Raw genomic sequence first — 16,557 nt, 5'->3', positions numbered from 1 at the left:
AAACTCTGAGTGAAGGATGCTTTCAAATATCTTCGCTCAATGTTCACTGCCACGTTATTTTTTAATGTAAGTTAAAATGACAGGCTGTACTACGCACGGCTGAGAAATGCGCAACCTGATGGAAGGGTTTCTAAGCAGGCAGAAAGCGTGGTGTCTAAACTGCAACACTTCCCGTCTATTTGGAAAGAACAGCTATTCTTAGCACTAACATTTTCCCATCATAATTCAAGGGGTATTTTTTTATTAAACTGACGATGGTTTGAACCACAATAAAACTTTCTGCCAGTTTGTGGTTGACAGCCCTTGCCGCTGTCTGCTGTCAATGTCTGCTTTGAGGCACTGGCACTTTTGCAGCTTGATTTTGTTTAGTAGAAGGGAGATGGGCATCCGCCTTGCCATCTATGCCTTTAGCGCTGCTGATCACTGTTAAAGCAATGTTTCAATTAAAAAAAACATTTTGTTAAAGAACAAAACAAAAAAAAAAGCATTTCCTGAAATACAAGAGACAAAAAGAGTCTTAAGGGTGCCAACTGTAAAAAGGTGCTCTACGAATTCATTGAAACAGAAGTGTGTAAATTCCAAGCCTTGCCTGAAGCTACGGGGGCTGTTTGAGGTGGCAGGATGCAGGCAGTGACAGAGCAGCCATTTAGCAGAGACATGGGATCAGGGAAAGACATGAGACACAACCTGCTCACCCTGCCCTGGCCAGGACCTTCTGGAATGAGTGAACATCCTCATGCTGCCTACTTTATTCTTTACACTGATCTCTGGCTTCTTAGACCATGACACAAACAGGTACTGGGATGAGACCCACAGCAAAGCAGCAGCCCTATGGATCAGCTCCTCAAGAGCAGCGCCCCTTTTGCATAGCAGGAAGAAAAAAGGGGAAAAGACATGGAGAGCCTGCTGTTGCCCAAGAGCCTGCAATACCACTGGAGAGACACTGGCATGGAGATTCACCCATGTCTTCAGGCACCCCCTCAATACACACACAGCAGGACAGGCTGAGGGTGATGAGTAATTCAGGATGTTGGACATACCACAGAACAGAGCAAAGCAGCCAACTGGTCAAGTGAGAGCACTGTTTCTCTTGAAATGTCAATCTGCAGCAGGCCTTTCTAGAACATTTGATGCTTACTCATCATTTATTACTGAGACCTAGAAACTGCCCCAACAGACAGGGGTCAGAGACTGAACAAATTAAGCATGTTTGCTAAAAGAAACCAAGGGAGCGGAGTGGCTCAAGGAACACAATGCACACGTTCCTGCAAGAGTCAGATATCAGTCTTATGCTAAACATTCTAATTTCTTATCACAGTGAATAGCAACCCCAGGCTTCTGCTCCGCTACCCGATTTAGAGACATTGTTTATGCTCCCGCACTATAAATACCTCCTAGTTTATTCAGACTGTGCTGTTCTCCCAGGAGCTATCTTGACGCTTAAAAAAATAGCAGTGACAGCAAAGGTATTTTTCTTATCAACTGGTGCTCTTCTCAGGACAATTTTTAATCACTCATACACACATAGTTTTCTGACATGCTGCAGACAGGTTATCTTGATGCTCACCAGGACCACAGCTACCCATCATTAGCACAAGTTGTAGCAGGTTTCGAAAACGTCATAAAATCAGTTTGTAAAACAACTGCAGAAACTAATAATGTTCCCATGTAGAGGAATGCAGCAGGCTACTGTCAGGTGAGCTAACCTCCCCTCTTCTGCATTAGTCATTTACCAAAAAAAAATGGGGAGAAAAGAAGAGCTTGAAGCCCTCAGCAATGCCCTTCTGTGCTCAGCCGGCAGATTTCTGCAGCATTTTCCATTCTTTTTACAAAAACAAAACAGGCAGAAGTGCAGTTATCTGAACAAAACTGTCTAATGCACATTTCTTGCAGTGACAGAAATTTACACTATCTGAGAATCTGGACCGGTATTTTTATTACCTCTGGTTTTTTTTTTCCCTAAAACCAGAACCTCCATGTTATTCTGAAAACACTGATCCGTTCCTGTCTACCTACGTGCAGGAGTGCGTCAAGGCTGATTTCAGCCCCTTCAGCTCCTTTCTTTGAGCAGATTTTTTTTGCAGAGCCATCTGCCACACTACTGCTTTTGCATCATTTCCCTCCTACCGGGATGTTATTGAATAAGAAGTCACAGCACCGAAATGGAAGTATTTAATTCCCATGCAGCTCTCTGCTGGCAGGAGGAAGGGGCAAGAGGAAGAGGCAGGAGGAAAGGAATAATGAGAGGAAAGGAGGATTGCAATGGGGAGAGGTGATGCACCTGTTCTACCTGGATGGGGATATTTACAGGATGCTCATACACAGAGCTGTTGATACTTATGAAGTGGTACTCTGGCATAAAAGAGAGTTACCCATCCATGCCCTGACAAGGTGCAGTGGATGCTCTCCAGAGCTCCCCTCCAGCCTCAAGTATTCTGTAATTTTTACTGATAACACAGTCCTATGATAACTTTCCTCACACTACTAGCTGATAATATTTTCAATGCCCTCACCCTCTCCAGACCCAGCCCTGGTACCACATGTTGCATAACCAAGAAAATTCTGCATGGCTGCTGACACACTGCAACTGACAAGGGGACATCTTCAATAACCCTGTAACTCTTTCAAGCTCTGGTAAAGTAAAAGTGTTTTGTTTAACATTAGTGTATGCATAGCTCCTATCACAGGAGAAATCATTTCTGAAAATAAAAACAAACACTTATCACAAAATGCACCTTTCAGTATCCACTGATGCCGGAACTTCTCCACCGTCATGACCATGTTCCCTGGCTGCAAGGAAGGCAGTGCTCCCTGGGACTCTACCAGACCCCAGCTCCTGCTGCTGAAGCATCATGCTGGGTCCCACCTGGCACAGTCCCACTGTCACCAGGCTCAGGGCTGCAGCATCAGCCTGTGCAAGGCCAAACAAAAGGGGGTTTGCTGCAGAGGGGAACGGCTGTGGAACCTCAGCCGGCTCCTCTGTGCGTGCATGGAGATCCACCACCCGTGTGGCAGCTGGGAAGCCTCACAGCCAGCACCAGCAGCTGGGACCGCAACCGTCGGCATTCTGGATGGTTTCACAGGGATGAAATCACCACTCATGTTGTCTTATTTCATGCCTGCTCCACCAGCAGCAACCTTTAATTTTAAAAGCAAGAAGTTCTCAATTATTCTGAATTAATATCAGCATAACTTTCTTCCCTTACTAGTATCAGAAGTGACTTCGCTCAGCCCCAAAACTGCCTGAATCACACTGACAGCTTACAGAAAAACCCAGGGTAGCTGCCTCCAGGCTGGATTTTTCTTCAAATTCAAATTACAAATCCATTTTTTCACTAAGAATTAAAAAGTTGGGTTCTGCAATTAATGGAGTTTTGGCTCCAAAACACGGCCAAAAATGCGTTTTATTTTGTAGCACAATGTAACTGTCCATTGGGGATGTGTGGGCAGAGACACGGGAAGAAAGGATTGTTTCGTCAAATCAGAAGAAAATTGTTTGTGGTCACAGAATGCCTCAGGAATGCACAGCTACAGTGGAACATGAGAGAAGTCTGCCCCTCAGTCAGTTAGAAAAGGGGGGGAAAACCCCCCACATTTAAAATAAATTACCCTCTTCAAACGAGAACACTTTAATTATGAGGCAAGAAACACAAACCCAACCCTTCCCTTTGAATACATGGTTTCGTCAGCAGCCCTATGCTTCTCCAAACACCCACCAAGCCATATGCTGCTCAGCACCAAAATAGAGCACTTTTAATCTTCAGGGGTTTGGCATACCTAAAAAAAAAATCTGAATTTAGAGACTACCTTCCTGGGATGGAAAAACTATTTCTCTTTGTATGGAAAAGTCCCATTTGCTGATGCTACACAATATGGCCACATAGTTGATACAGTTTTGGGCTCCATGTTACATGGATGTCCTCTAACTGCTGCCTGAGAGAGAGAGGGAGCTTGGCAGCGGTGCTGGCATTATAGATAGACCCACTGCAGCACCAGCTCCTCCTTTCCAGCTTCTTTTCCTGCATCCATGGTATGGAAAAAGGCTCCCTGGGGATGGCCGAGAGATGTGTTTTAAATATACCATAAACCTGACAGCCAGTTCCTAAGCGGAAAATAATGTGCCATTTGGTATGAAGCTCAGGGGAACTCAGGTTAAATGTAAGGAAGAAAGTTCAGGGGAAGTTCAGGTTAGACTTTAGGAAGAAGTTCTTTACTGTGAGGGTGGTGAGGCACTGGAATGGGTTGCCCAAGGAAGTTGTGAGTGCTCCATCCCTGGCAGCTCTCAAGGCCAGTTTGGAAAGGGCCTTGGGTGTCATGGTCTTGTGCGAGGTGTCCCTGCCCATGGCAGGGGGGTTGGAACTAGAAGATCTTAAAGTCCTTTCCAACACTAGCAATTCTAGAATTCTATGAACTGTATCAATACAAAGATGAAATGCAACAAGGAACTGAGTTTGGAAATGAACTTTTCTTACTTAGTGTTGTTTGCCTAACACATGTATTAATTTATTGAATATCTTTGCAGCACTAAACATTTCAAGGCAATCAATTCATCCTCAGGACTGCTTCAAACAATCCTGCTCCTGTACTGGTGTGACTTTTGCTCCCAACCTGCAGCCCCAGCTGACCATGGCTGCTTCAAACAGAAAATGCAATGTGAGATACTCCCATACAGACCACGAGCCACCCAGAAAAGAGGAAAAAACTGCATGTAACATTGTCCTCTCTTGGTGTACTAGTATTTAAAAATTATGGTGATCACTGACTGTCCTAGCACTCACATGTACCCCATAGGTATACCAGAGCTAGATACAGGGATGACAGGTGTACTCAGCTGCTGGAAACCAGAAGGTGACCCCCAAATTGAGGGCAGATGGGGGCAAATGGCCTCCCATTTTGGGACAGCGGCTGCCTACTTCAAACCCAGAGCAAGATCTGGAGAAGAGGGCAGTCTTACTGGCAACCCTAACAACCCTAAACCACTGCCTTCAGTTTGTAGGGACTGTTCTGTTCCTTTCTGCTACAGACAACATCTGACGTGGTGTTTAACCCAGCTTTTCTAACTATGGCTCTTGTCCTGCAACTAAGAGTGCCTGTCTTGCACATGAAACATTCATAGCTCCCAGCTCCATCACAAGCATCAACCAGCCTGGTACAGCTTCTGTCACGTATTTAAAATTAATGCACAGTGCTTAATACAAGATCCCCTGAACTAAACATAGCATATGCTGCACAGTCTTTGGTTTTAGCTGACAAACATTTCATGCAAACACATCAGGCACACAGAATTTCCTAGGGATGAAATGCATCAATTTTGTCAGTGCTGTGGGAAATGATTGTCAGGCTGGAGGCTGGGCTGGAAAAGTCTCTTCAAGAAACCAGAAACACCTTGATGCACAAGATACGTATACATATGCAATGATACATATTTAGAAAACAAGTTATCCTCTTCATCATAGTGCTGAATGCCTCTTGGGCAAGATCACGGCCTCACAGGTTGCTACAGCGACCCAAGCACCAGCATCAATTATCTGTACTGTTCTATAATGTCAAGAATTAGACTTAAATTACATCAAAGCCGCAAGAGCGATAGTATTCACACAGCTTTTCAGAAGTGATCTGCAAGAAGAGCATCTGTGCAAAGGCTGGGAGAAATGTGGTGCTTCTGTGGGAGAAGCCAATGCCCAGCCAGGTGCCCACCAAAAATAAGCAGTTTTAAATAGTGCTCTTAGTCCCAGCAGCTCCCACAGAAAATAAACACAGCTGCATGAAGACGAGTGAAAAACCAGGCAGTATATCCCTGCAAATACACAGTTTTTCATTAGGATTTATTTCCTGGCAGCAATTTCAGATTTCACAACACCCATATTTCTATATAGGTCCAGAAATGCCTCTGAGGTTTCAAAATAATCATGAACTTTAGAAAGGAGAGCATCTTAAAAATCAGGATTTTCTTGTCCTCATGAAGTAATTTGCTGGTGGTGTTGATGCAAGCAGTTCCAGGTATATGTACGAGCATATCCATCTAACCCAACACCTATTTATTTACATTTTGAGGGCAATCAACATTCATTCCAGCTTACTCTCCCCCTCCCCCCGGCATGTTGCACACGCTTCAACACAGGCTCTGCACAAACCTTAAACAAATCTGTTGCGCTCACTTTGATCAGGTGTTACATCTCTCAGCTGCCAGCGAGAAGGGAAAAGGATGTTCTAGCTTGTACTTCCAGTGCAAAAACCTCTACCTAAACTGAGTCCAAAATACCCGTGCACACCACTTCTTGCCTTTGCTAGAAGGCAAACCAGTGCAGGCTCTGCTCAGTTTGACCAGCTGGAAATCCTGCTAAAATATAAAGTTGAAATGGCAGTACTTTCAAAGGACATTCTTTAGCATTAATTACCCAGAATGCAATTGCTTTAATTTTCCTAAGAGCCATGATGAGCCCCAGGCACCCAGCGGGACATGACTGGGTTTTGTTCTTCCCATCTGAGCAGTCCTTGCCTACAGAGAGCAGGGAAACAACTTGCCTGCAACCTTGTTTTTTCAGCCTTTGAAGATGGGGCTTACTTAGCAGAACACCACCATGCTTGTCCATGTCCAAGAAGAGTCTCTAAGCCCTGACCTGATGACTGATTATGATTTTTAAGGGAGAGAAGATGGAAGACAAAAGGTGCTTTTCCTGGAAAAAACATGGAACTACTTTGTTTCCCCCTTACTCCTCAGAGAAAGACATGCAGAGCTTTGTAGCTACAATCACATAGATGCTGGCCACATGAAGCCACGCAACACGCTTTCTTAATAACAAATCCCACTTTTAAATGCATTGAGCACAGAAAGATTCACACTCTCTTGCCTCTGATTGGGTCTTTTCACAGAGTTGAGATGTGAAAATCAGCCTGCCCAAATATAAGGTTTCCCCTTCCTCTTCAGTGAGCCCATCATCTTAGCATTACCTCCCCAACCTACTGAGCTCTTACTCTGCTAAACCTGGGCTTCCCTCCAGACAAACTTCTGAAAAAACATCTTCATATGTTTGGTAATTTTGTGGGTTTTGTTTGTTTGTTTGTTTGTTTTCCTTGGAAATAACACTTCACTGATCTCCACAGATTATAAAGGTACCTTCATATTGCCAGATGCACAACCTTTCAGAGCTGTTTCTTCATCTGCAGCGTCACCAAACCTCTCCTATATTAAGATAAAAATCCCAAATAAAACAGGACCAACATTTCCTTATGCAAGGGCAGGAAAGGCAGATAAGGCTCAGAGTTATTGAATGCTGTTTTCTTCATATGGCCCCATCTTCCGTTATGGTTTATATACAAAGTATGAAGAAGATCATATAACAGAAAATAATTTCCTGTGGTGCACACAGGAGTAAGACTATTACACCAGTCAGCAAAGGTTAATTAGTGACTATACATACTGCAGTGAGATGTCATGCAGCGTACTTGTTGCCTACATGTGCACCCCAGGAGAATAAATAAGCTGCAACTCAAAACTGTACTGTACAAATAACCACATCCCTGTAAGGAGTTTCTAATTTTATACACAACTCCCTTTCCATACATTTAAATTGCACTGCTAATAACTCTCACCAAGCTAGTGTAAAATCCTGTAAGTCTGGGCCCTTTTTGACATTTTGGAGAAAACCATGACTTTTCTTTCTGAAAATCTCAAAAGCAGGTCAGTATTTTTGACATTTCCTTAAGAATTTCTTATGGTATTCTTTTTCACTTCCAAACCTAAATGTCAGTGTACTGCTTTTCTTCCAGGAAGAGACCCAAGAAGCTGTGGCTGCCCCATCCCTGGAAGTGTTCAAGGCCAAGATAGAATGGGTTTTGAGCAACCTGGTCTAGTGGAAGGGGTCCCTGCCTGTGGCGGGGGGGTTGGAACTACATGGTCTTCAAGGACCCTTCCAATTCAAACCATTCTGTGGTTCTATATTTGAAAAAGCAAGCCAAATTTCATCACCTGAAACCATGGCAATGCCATGACACACTGAAGGCACAAGCACTGCCAAAACAAGCTCCTCTCCACAGCTCAGAGAGGGAAAAGCCTGCTCTGCAACTGCAAAGTTAGAGAAAATAAAGAGCTGAGGGCAACCTGCAGACTGGTCTAGTGGAAAACCTGAAGCAGAGCTTTTGCTGCTGCTCAGGTGAGGAAGAAGGGCTTGGTTTAACAGCTACACTGGAGCGTGGCTGTTTGCTTTCCCCTGGGTTGTGTGTTTTATGCTGAAGAAGAGACCCACACTGAAGCAGCCAGGATGGCAGGCTGGGGCAGGGGGTGTCAAGCAGCCCCTGGGGGAAAAAACCTTCCTTTTTCCACTCAAAGTCAGCAGAAGTGTCTCCTCCTCTTGGAAGGCCTCAAGGATGCCTCTTCCTGGCTGCCAGTGCCCGTTACCAGGATATGCAGCTCTTTTTCTCTCTCTCCCCCAGAAGGACTTTCATCTCTAATGTCAGGCTCCCTATGCACATTTAGAAAAACCAGTTAAATCTGCACAAATACAAAGCAAAGTTGTTAACTTCAATCACTTTCTACAACAAGACCAGCCACATCTCAAAAATTCTGGCTTCTATCAGGAACTGCTGTGATCAGCTACTCTCCAGAGCGTTACACTTCTTCTTCCTTCCATTTGAAAAGAAAAAAAAAAAGTCTTGTTTTGTTTTTTTTTTTTAATCTATTACTGTCCTCTGTGCACTGAGGTATGAAAAGCCATTTTGTGCATTTTCTGTGCATCTTCTCTGTCTGCAAGATGTAATGTTCACGAGAACAACAAGAGAGATGGGGGTCTTCTGCTGGTGGGTTGCTGCTGCTTTCCTGCTGCAGCCCCTCACATAAACTGCAACAAGGACATGCACTTCATGGACCACGGAATCATAGAATGGTTTGGGTTGGAAGGGACTTAAAAATCATCTAGTTCCAAGCCCCCTGCCATGGGGGGCATACACAGCACTAACCACAAGTGTAAGCATCATTTCACATCACACTGGAAAAGCCCAAAGGTCTGCTCCATCCCACTGTGCTGGGCTCTTCACTTCAGTCTCCTACTCCTCCCTTCATTATCAACAACAAACTATCTCACATTTTAATATTTTTCTTACATATATATATTTAAAAAAAAAATTAATTTTCTGTATAGCAGCTGCTGCTGCTCATTTTATATTTTTTTTTCCCCTAAAGTTCTCATGCCTATTATTTCCATGTACCTTCCTGGAATCCAGCAGGGGGGAAGCTGCCCATTGCAGAGCTGCAGAGACTCAAGTAGGAGAAGATGGCCATCTTACCCTATCTGCACATCAACACAGCACAACTCAAGCCCCCAAAATCCATCTTTTCCAAAGCGAGCACCTGCACCCTACCCACCTCAGTATTCACAAGGAGCAATCCCAGCAGCCAGAGAAGCATTATTACACTACCTGAAAGTCCCTAATTATTCTGTTTGTGTTTACTGATGTTCTCAGGTTGATCTGTTCAACGCTAATGAGCCATTTACTCTCAATTAGAAGCCTCTCTCAGAACAGAGCTTTGATTCCAGAGAGTTTCACTGATGAATTAATTACAACGTGAGCTCAGCCTTCTGCAGGAGCTTCTCCTCCCCTTGGAGCAGGTCCCCTGAGCCACAGCACCCAGAGAATATAATTTACCTTAATGCTACTGTTAGTAACACGTTCCCATTGGTAATATATACACACAATCACAGAATGCAAAGATGGGCATCATGGATCAAGCAACATCTCAAGGCATGTTCGCTGGATATGTTTTAAAGGCTTAAACTATTTCAGGTTAAAAAAAAAAGGAAAAAAAAAAAAGAAAAATATGATTTTTTTTATTATGTATGTGGTATTTAGTCTAAAGTGTTATGTGAATTTCCCACAGCTTTAAAAACCTGCCTAGATCTGGCTGCTGAGCAGTACTGAGAGAAACAGCCACAAGCAGAGAAATCTTGCACTGCGATGGCTGCTTGAAAAAAAAAATATTAAATATAAATCTGGGCTATTTCATCACGCAACATTAAGTCAGCAATGTTCCACTGTGGGAAATTTCATCCCCATTACTGTGTACCGTGTGAATTTAATGCATCTGCAGCATAATGAGGAAGAGGAAAGGATCTCCAGGAAACACTGTGAATATGCTTAGCACCACAGTTTGCGTCCCATTAGATGATTGCGGCTAATGTAAGTGAAGTGTCATGCTACAAAATAAAAAGGCAAAAAAGAATGAATAATTAATATGGCCCTGAAGGGCCGTTTGGAAGATAGCTATAGTCAGAGGGAGCCTCTAGGGTCTGCTTTCTATCCGGTACTCAGACCCTGATGGCTGTAACATGATGGCCAGCTCACAGGCACCCCAGGGCGAAAGGACACACAGGTTCCAGTGAAGTTTCTATATTCTAGATATCAGCATCTCCAAGAGCTGAAATTGCCATTTTGAGACACAAAATACTTGGGAGCAAATTCTGTTTTACATGGAAGGTGACAAACTGGAGACAAGGAACTAAGAAATAAAAAAAAACCTAATTCTGAGAACCTGTCTCAGAAGCAAAATCTGTGAGATACACTTGGCTTGGTCATGGCAAGACAGAATGTTCAGCAACATTGAGATTAAGGGAAAGGCAGGTGAAATCTGTTCAAGGAAACTACGAGCCCAGCCATGGGTCACCCAGTGGCATGGCACCTACACTCACCCCTCAAGCATGGTGTAGCATCACCCCAGCACCCCTTGCCATGTATTGCCACAAGTACTGAAGTGAGGGCAGGAAACCCAAAACCTCAAAGGATGCTCACAGTTTACTGCTGTCATAGCTTAGTGTGCTCAAACTGTCTCCAGAAACTTCCAACAGACTATTGAGAAGACACATCCCTGCATAAATCTCAGTCTGGCTCTTTGCCTGTTACATAAAATAATGGAAGCAACCAACTCTGCCCAACTTGCCACAACGTTTTTTTCACAAAAGGAACTCATGTAAATTAGTATTTCAAAGAGCAACTTGTGGGTGAACATGGATTGCTGAAGAATAGTTTCTATGCAATGCGTTATGCAGTTTGCTGGAAAAGACCTGGTAATAATGCACACCAAGGGATGGAGATACAAGCTTCCATCTACAGTTAGACACAGAAAGATCATTGTAAGTATTTACCCCTGAGGGCAAAATCTATTTAAATGGGAAATCCTGGGGGCAATGACGACAAATTGCATGCCACCACAAAGTAAAAGCCGTCAGAGACTCTCCTTCCTATACCTGCCCCACATCTTTTGGGAGATGCTAATAAATCTCACATCCCTACACTTCCCAGCTTCCAAACTGTGTCTTGTGCACATGGAGGCAGCAAAGCAACCCCCATTCCCCACTGAACGCTTTATCCCAGCCTGATGCCCAGGTCCCAGAGAACCAGCCCAAACTCTGACCCACAAGCTAAAAACACCAGCAGACATGAAAATCTTCCTGGAATATTTCAGCTTTAAAATCTAAGGCACAGATAATCATTCTTAGAAAACATTACTGTCTTGGATGCCAAAAGGCTGTTTCTACATTGCCCTGACACAGTCCTGGTATGAAGCAAGGGTTTCAGCTTTTCTTTAGGAATGAATCTCCACTTTGTTCTCCTGGAAAGACAGGAGGTGAAGAAAAAAGTTGTGTTTTTACAGGTGAGCTAGGGTAAAGGCAGGCTATCATGAGAAACCAGAAAATTCATATCCAAATGACACCATCAATAGCACCACTTTGAAACAATCTCCCATTAGGAGTAATGGTAATATTATTTGAACAATAAATCCTACTGCCAGAGCAAGCCACTTCAGAAGCACAGCAATCTGCACGCTCTTTGCGCACCAAAACTGGGCACATTTATGCTAAGAAAAATATTTTTGCAATTCAGTTGTGTATTATTCCCCCCCTCCCGCCCCCCTTTTGGTTCTAAATATTCTCCTAATTCATTTCTCTTTCCTATAACGTTTTCTCCCTTCATCAGCAAAATACTTATCGGCACATTCAAGCTTCAACCTGGCAGCAAAACTCTGAGAGAGAGGAATTCAGAGGATGACACCAGCTACCTACTAACTAACAATTAACTACTCCATGGCCCCAGGGTACCCTCAAACAAACAGCTTCATTGGATATTCTTTGCCTAAATCAGTAACTGGGCAGAATTCAGTGGGACACCCAATCTTCTGCTGCTGGTCACTCACCTCTTAAAAACTTGGGAGTATTTGAAATTAAAGCCTTCCCTCTCATATCATTAGCCATAGGAATAACAAAACACAGAACAAAAATCCGTTTACATATCATGTAACTTGTTAATTTTCGGTAATTACTTTGTGTGTTTCTATATTCCTTTGATTACACACAGAAACTTCACAAAGCACGTTAAGCATGATGAAAGGGTGCGGAGCCAGAGCCTCTCAGGCTCACCATGGTTGCAGACACACCCTGCAGCTGGATTACCACTGGACCCATTCTGGCCTCTTTATTGCCTTCTTATCTGGGGTAATGATTCCTAAATTAGAGATCTTGCACTTCTGGTGCTGCTATAGCATTTATCACTGCAGCTGTGAACTTCTGCAGACATGGTTTTTAACGGAGGAACTAAAATTACAGCTCCAGGAGCAAAGGTGAAAGGGGGATGACCAGGAGAAAGAGCCCAGGCAGTTGATGGGCTGAGAACATCAGTCTGAAGCTCTCAATATGGAAAGGAAACCAAATTTAGCACCAAATGCAGCAGTTGATTGCTGGTTCACAGCTCTGTCCAGGCACCATCTTTATTACCCTTGCACCTTCCTACACCCTGAGGTCATAATTTTAACTTTAAAGTTATTCCAACTCTTACTCACTCTCATCCCAAAAGCACCCCAGAAGCCAAAAACAGCCAGAAACCCACATCCTCCCTACACCAAAAACACTGCAGAAGGGAGGGAAAGCATCGTGGGGCTTGCTGGAGAAGCCACTTCAGAACACAAAACTATGAAATGGCTAACAGCAATTGGTAGAATGATTGAAGGACCTTAACACAGCACAGCCTCGTCGGACATGGTGTACACATGTCCTTAATCACAAACAATTAGTCACGCTGTGTCCTCAGTTATTTATGCAGGAGATGGGAGTGCTCAGCCTTGTCCTGAATCATCCTACTACAGACACAGATCCATGTCTTAATGGGGAGCAGAGAAAATCTTATCAGAAAAATTGCTGTTCCAAGAGGCCAGCTCATTTTTACTATGTTTATTTCTGCATTTATGTTTGACCTTTCCTTAGACCTGCCTGAAATAAACACATGGCGATTCCCAACAGGACTGGTCTACCTGACTCACGTTGGAGAAGCCATGGGACTCCACAGCACCTTCAAGTCCTCACTCCCACAAATATTCCATAAATCCATTCTCAGCCTGTGGAAGGGACGCAGACACTAACTCCCACTGCAGCAATGATAAATGCAACTACAGCATCTCTTGTCCAGAGGTTTACCCAAAAAGTGAGCCCCCCCAGGCCAGCTCCAGACACAAGCTAAAAGCAGCCGGGCAGGGCAGCACTTGTCCTTCCTGGACATTCTGACCATTTTTCAGGTATCTTACAGCCCTGACTGCTATGTACTTGGCCACCAACCCAATGCCCTCTCTGAAGTTCACAGTACCACCTCTCTGACAAAAATAACTGCTTCTGTGCCTGTGCTGGGGGAGCCCATTAGGGTGAATGACTTAAAGGGGTGATTACTTTTTTAAACCTTTGCCTTTTTAATAGGTAAGTAGGATTTTTACATCATTTGCTTAGCTCAACCATAGGACATTAATTCCATTTTTACTTTAAGTTGGCAGAAGCACGCTGGCTCTGCAGGGGCAGAGCTGACTAAAGACAATGTATATTAAAAAGTGAAGGTTGCTAATCACCCTCCCCTGGTAGCCCTCAGTACATTTAGGTGTATTTCCCCCACAGCTGAGCAGGACACAGAGTCGCTGCACCCCCCATACAGCATGCAGGAATCCCATGGTGGTGCTATGGGGAGAGCCAGCAGATCTGCACCCTTGTGGATGTTCCCTGTGCTTTCACTGGGCTGCAAAAACCTCAGCGCATGTCACACCTCTTGATGAATGTCCTGTCATCAACACATGCATCCGTGTGATTGCTAGTGGTATTTAATGCATATCATACACAGCTTTTTGGGGGGTTTGTTTTTTTTTCTTTGTCTTAACTATGTCAAGTAGTTGACTTTCTGTTTCTGCAGAATGTTTCTTGAAAATACAAATTTTGCAAGCACATTTGGAGCTGGCAGAACAAAAACCCACAAGAAACAAGCAATTCTGCCACAAGGCAGTAAAACAGTCTATGAAGTCTGTTTATCCAGAGATTTATTGTTTGTGAGATTAAAGCTGGCTCAGTGCGTTATCGGTGTGAAACTGGTGGACAGCATGCAGTCCTGGGCTGGAAATCATCTGTTGTTTATTCAGCTTCTGGATTTGTTTTATACATGTGCCCTACCCATTATGTTAAAATACTTTCTGTTGTTAGAGATTTATTCAATTTCTTTCCTAGAAAGACTCCTCATGCCCATGTTTTGTCACTAATGATAAAGATTCAAGGAACGATTGTATGACCAAGATGCCTCAACACTGGCAATGAATTTTGTGTCCTTACATGAAAGTAGCGCTCCCTGACACACAAAATACCAATACCGTGTCTGGTTATCCTATTTCCAAGCACATATACCGATAGCTTAAGCATTAAGTCCAGGCACCCTTTGCAAAGAAAAGCTCAGTATCATCAATCCTGAGGCTTTATAGCACAGACCTGTCTAAGGAGCTCTGGACAATGACATTTGTAAGGGCTGATAAAAAGAAATAAATGCAAATAATACATAGAATTGTAGAGTCGTAGAATGGTTTGAGTTGGAAGGGACCTTAAAGATCACCCATGGGCAGGGACACCTTCCATTAGACCAGGTTGCTCAAATCCCCAAAATGTTGACTTTTTATCTGTTTTGAAATACTTCAGTGTCAAATAAGCATCCTGGAGACATGTCCATTCCAGGGAACAGGCAGGCTGTGTAAGCAGACTGGCTTCCCACTGCTACAAGGCAGAAAGTAACCCCCACTGTCCACATTCTGGGGCTCAAGGAAGACCATGGCCTCAAAGAGAACACACATCTAACATACAACCAGGCACCTAACCTGACTACTGTATTCACTGCTGTTTGTGAATGCAACAGCAGTTACAGTACAATGATCAAATACTGCTCTGAAGGCCCTACAGTCATGCATCACCTTAGGAACAGCATGGCACATTGCATATTTATTTCTTAAAAACCAATATATTGCATAAAGACCCTTAATAAATCACTTGCCAGCAGCAATGTGCGCCAAGCAGGGCACACAAAGGTCCCATAGTGTATTTTCTTCACATAAGTAATTCAAAACAATAATTCCTGTCAAAAAGCAGCTACACTGTGGACACTGAATACCAAACAATACGCAAGGCTCTTCTCAACTTCCACTAAGAAATAAATTGTTAGATATCAGACAATTTCCTTTTAAGAAAACTGAATTTTTCTGGAACTTCCGAGATGAATTCCATGAACTCCTAAACATCTTGCCACAGAAATACACCGGAAATTGTGCTTCATGATATGAAATGCCTCTCAGTATTTAGAGATCCTCAGGCAATTAAGAAACTTTTTATCAAGTCATATGTGACAGGAGACTGAAATCAGGTCAGATTAAGGAAAAAAATAAATCTCTTAGCAATGTTAATTCTACCTCTTCTGCTGCCTTTCCACTTCCCGCCTACCAAGAGAGCTGTATGTACTGGCCAGGGAATGTGCAGCTCTGCACCACAAATCCATAATCCACCGAATGCAAATATTTTTTTGTCTACCAACTTGTGAAAATATATTTTCCTCCAAGCAAAGACCAAGCATGAAGAAAATCCAGTCCTAGAAGGTAATTGACTGGGAAGTTATAAATAACTAGAAGCAGAGCATTATAGCTGAAGTACTCTTGTGACCCTACCAGGGATGAAGAGAGCCCGTGAATACGCAGATCTCCCAACAGGAATGAAAGTTCCTAACCTTGATTCAGAAAATAAGAATTTACTGAAAGAAGAGGGTAAATGTGCTTTCTGGTACTAGGTTTGACAGTTCTGTCAAAGTCAGGGCTGGCAGCCTGGTGTGTGGTGTTCCCCTCCCCACAGTAGTACCTTACCTGGGCACTGCGGGTTCACAGTGTGTGGGGGGTATGATTTATTAATCTACAGCACAAGTGATATGTTGAAGACCCACAGAGAGCTAATAAATATGGGGGGGGGGGGGGGGGGGGGGAATGATTAATCTGTAATAAATAATACAAACGAAGAAGGAAGCGGTTCTCAAGATCCCCAGCATCTGCTACTAATACTGTGATGACATACACAGATAAAAAAATTCTTTGCACCCCTATGAATCCAGCCGACCCTAAACTCTTCTGCTCACTTTAATGTGATATGCCAGAAGCAGGACAGATCAAAAGTGCTGCCACTGTAGATAATCATAAAGGCAAGTTTTCTCAGGACCTCTTATTTCTAGTATAGCCTGCAGTCC

The 16,557-nt window shown here is 43.5% G+C and overlaps 1 protein-coding gene across 1 annotated transcript in view; it reads right to left on the bottom strand.

Annotated features, from left to right (window-relative positions):
• The window catches only part of KCNJ3 (potassium inwardly rectifying channel subfamily J member 3), a 53,113-nt gene that overhangs the window by 11,145 nt on the left and 25,411 nt on the right, over nucleotides 1–16,557 (bottom strand). The window lies entirely within an intron of this gene.

This window comes from Pezoporus occidentalis, unplaced genomic scaffold, assembly GCF_034315485.1.
Source record: "Pezoporus occidentalis ecotype Australia unplaced genomic scaffold, CSIRO_AGI_Poc_V1 ctg54, whole genome shotgun sequence".
NCBI lineage: Eukaryota > Metazoa > Chordata > Aves > Psittaciformes > Psittacidae > Pezoporus > Pezoporus occidentalis.
This window is presented reverse-complemented; position numbering and strand designations above follow the sequence as displayed.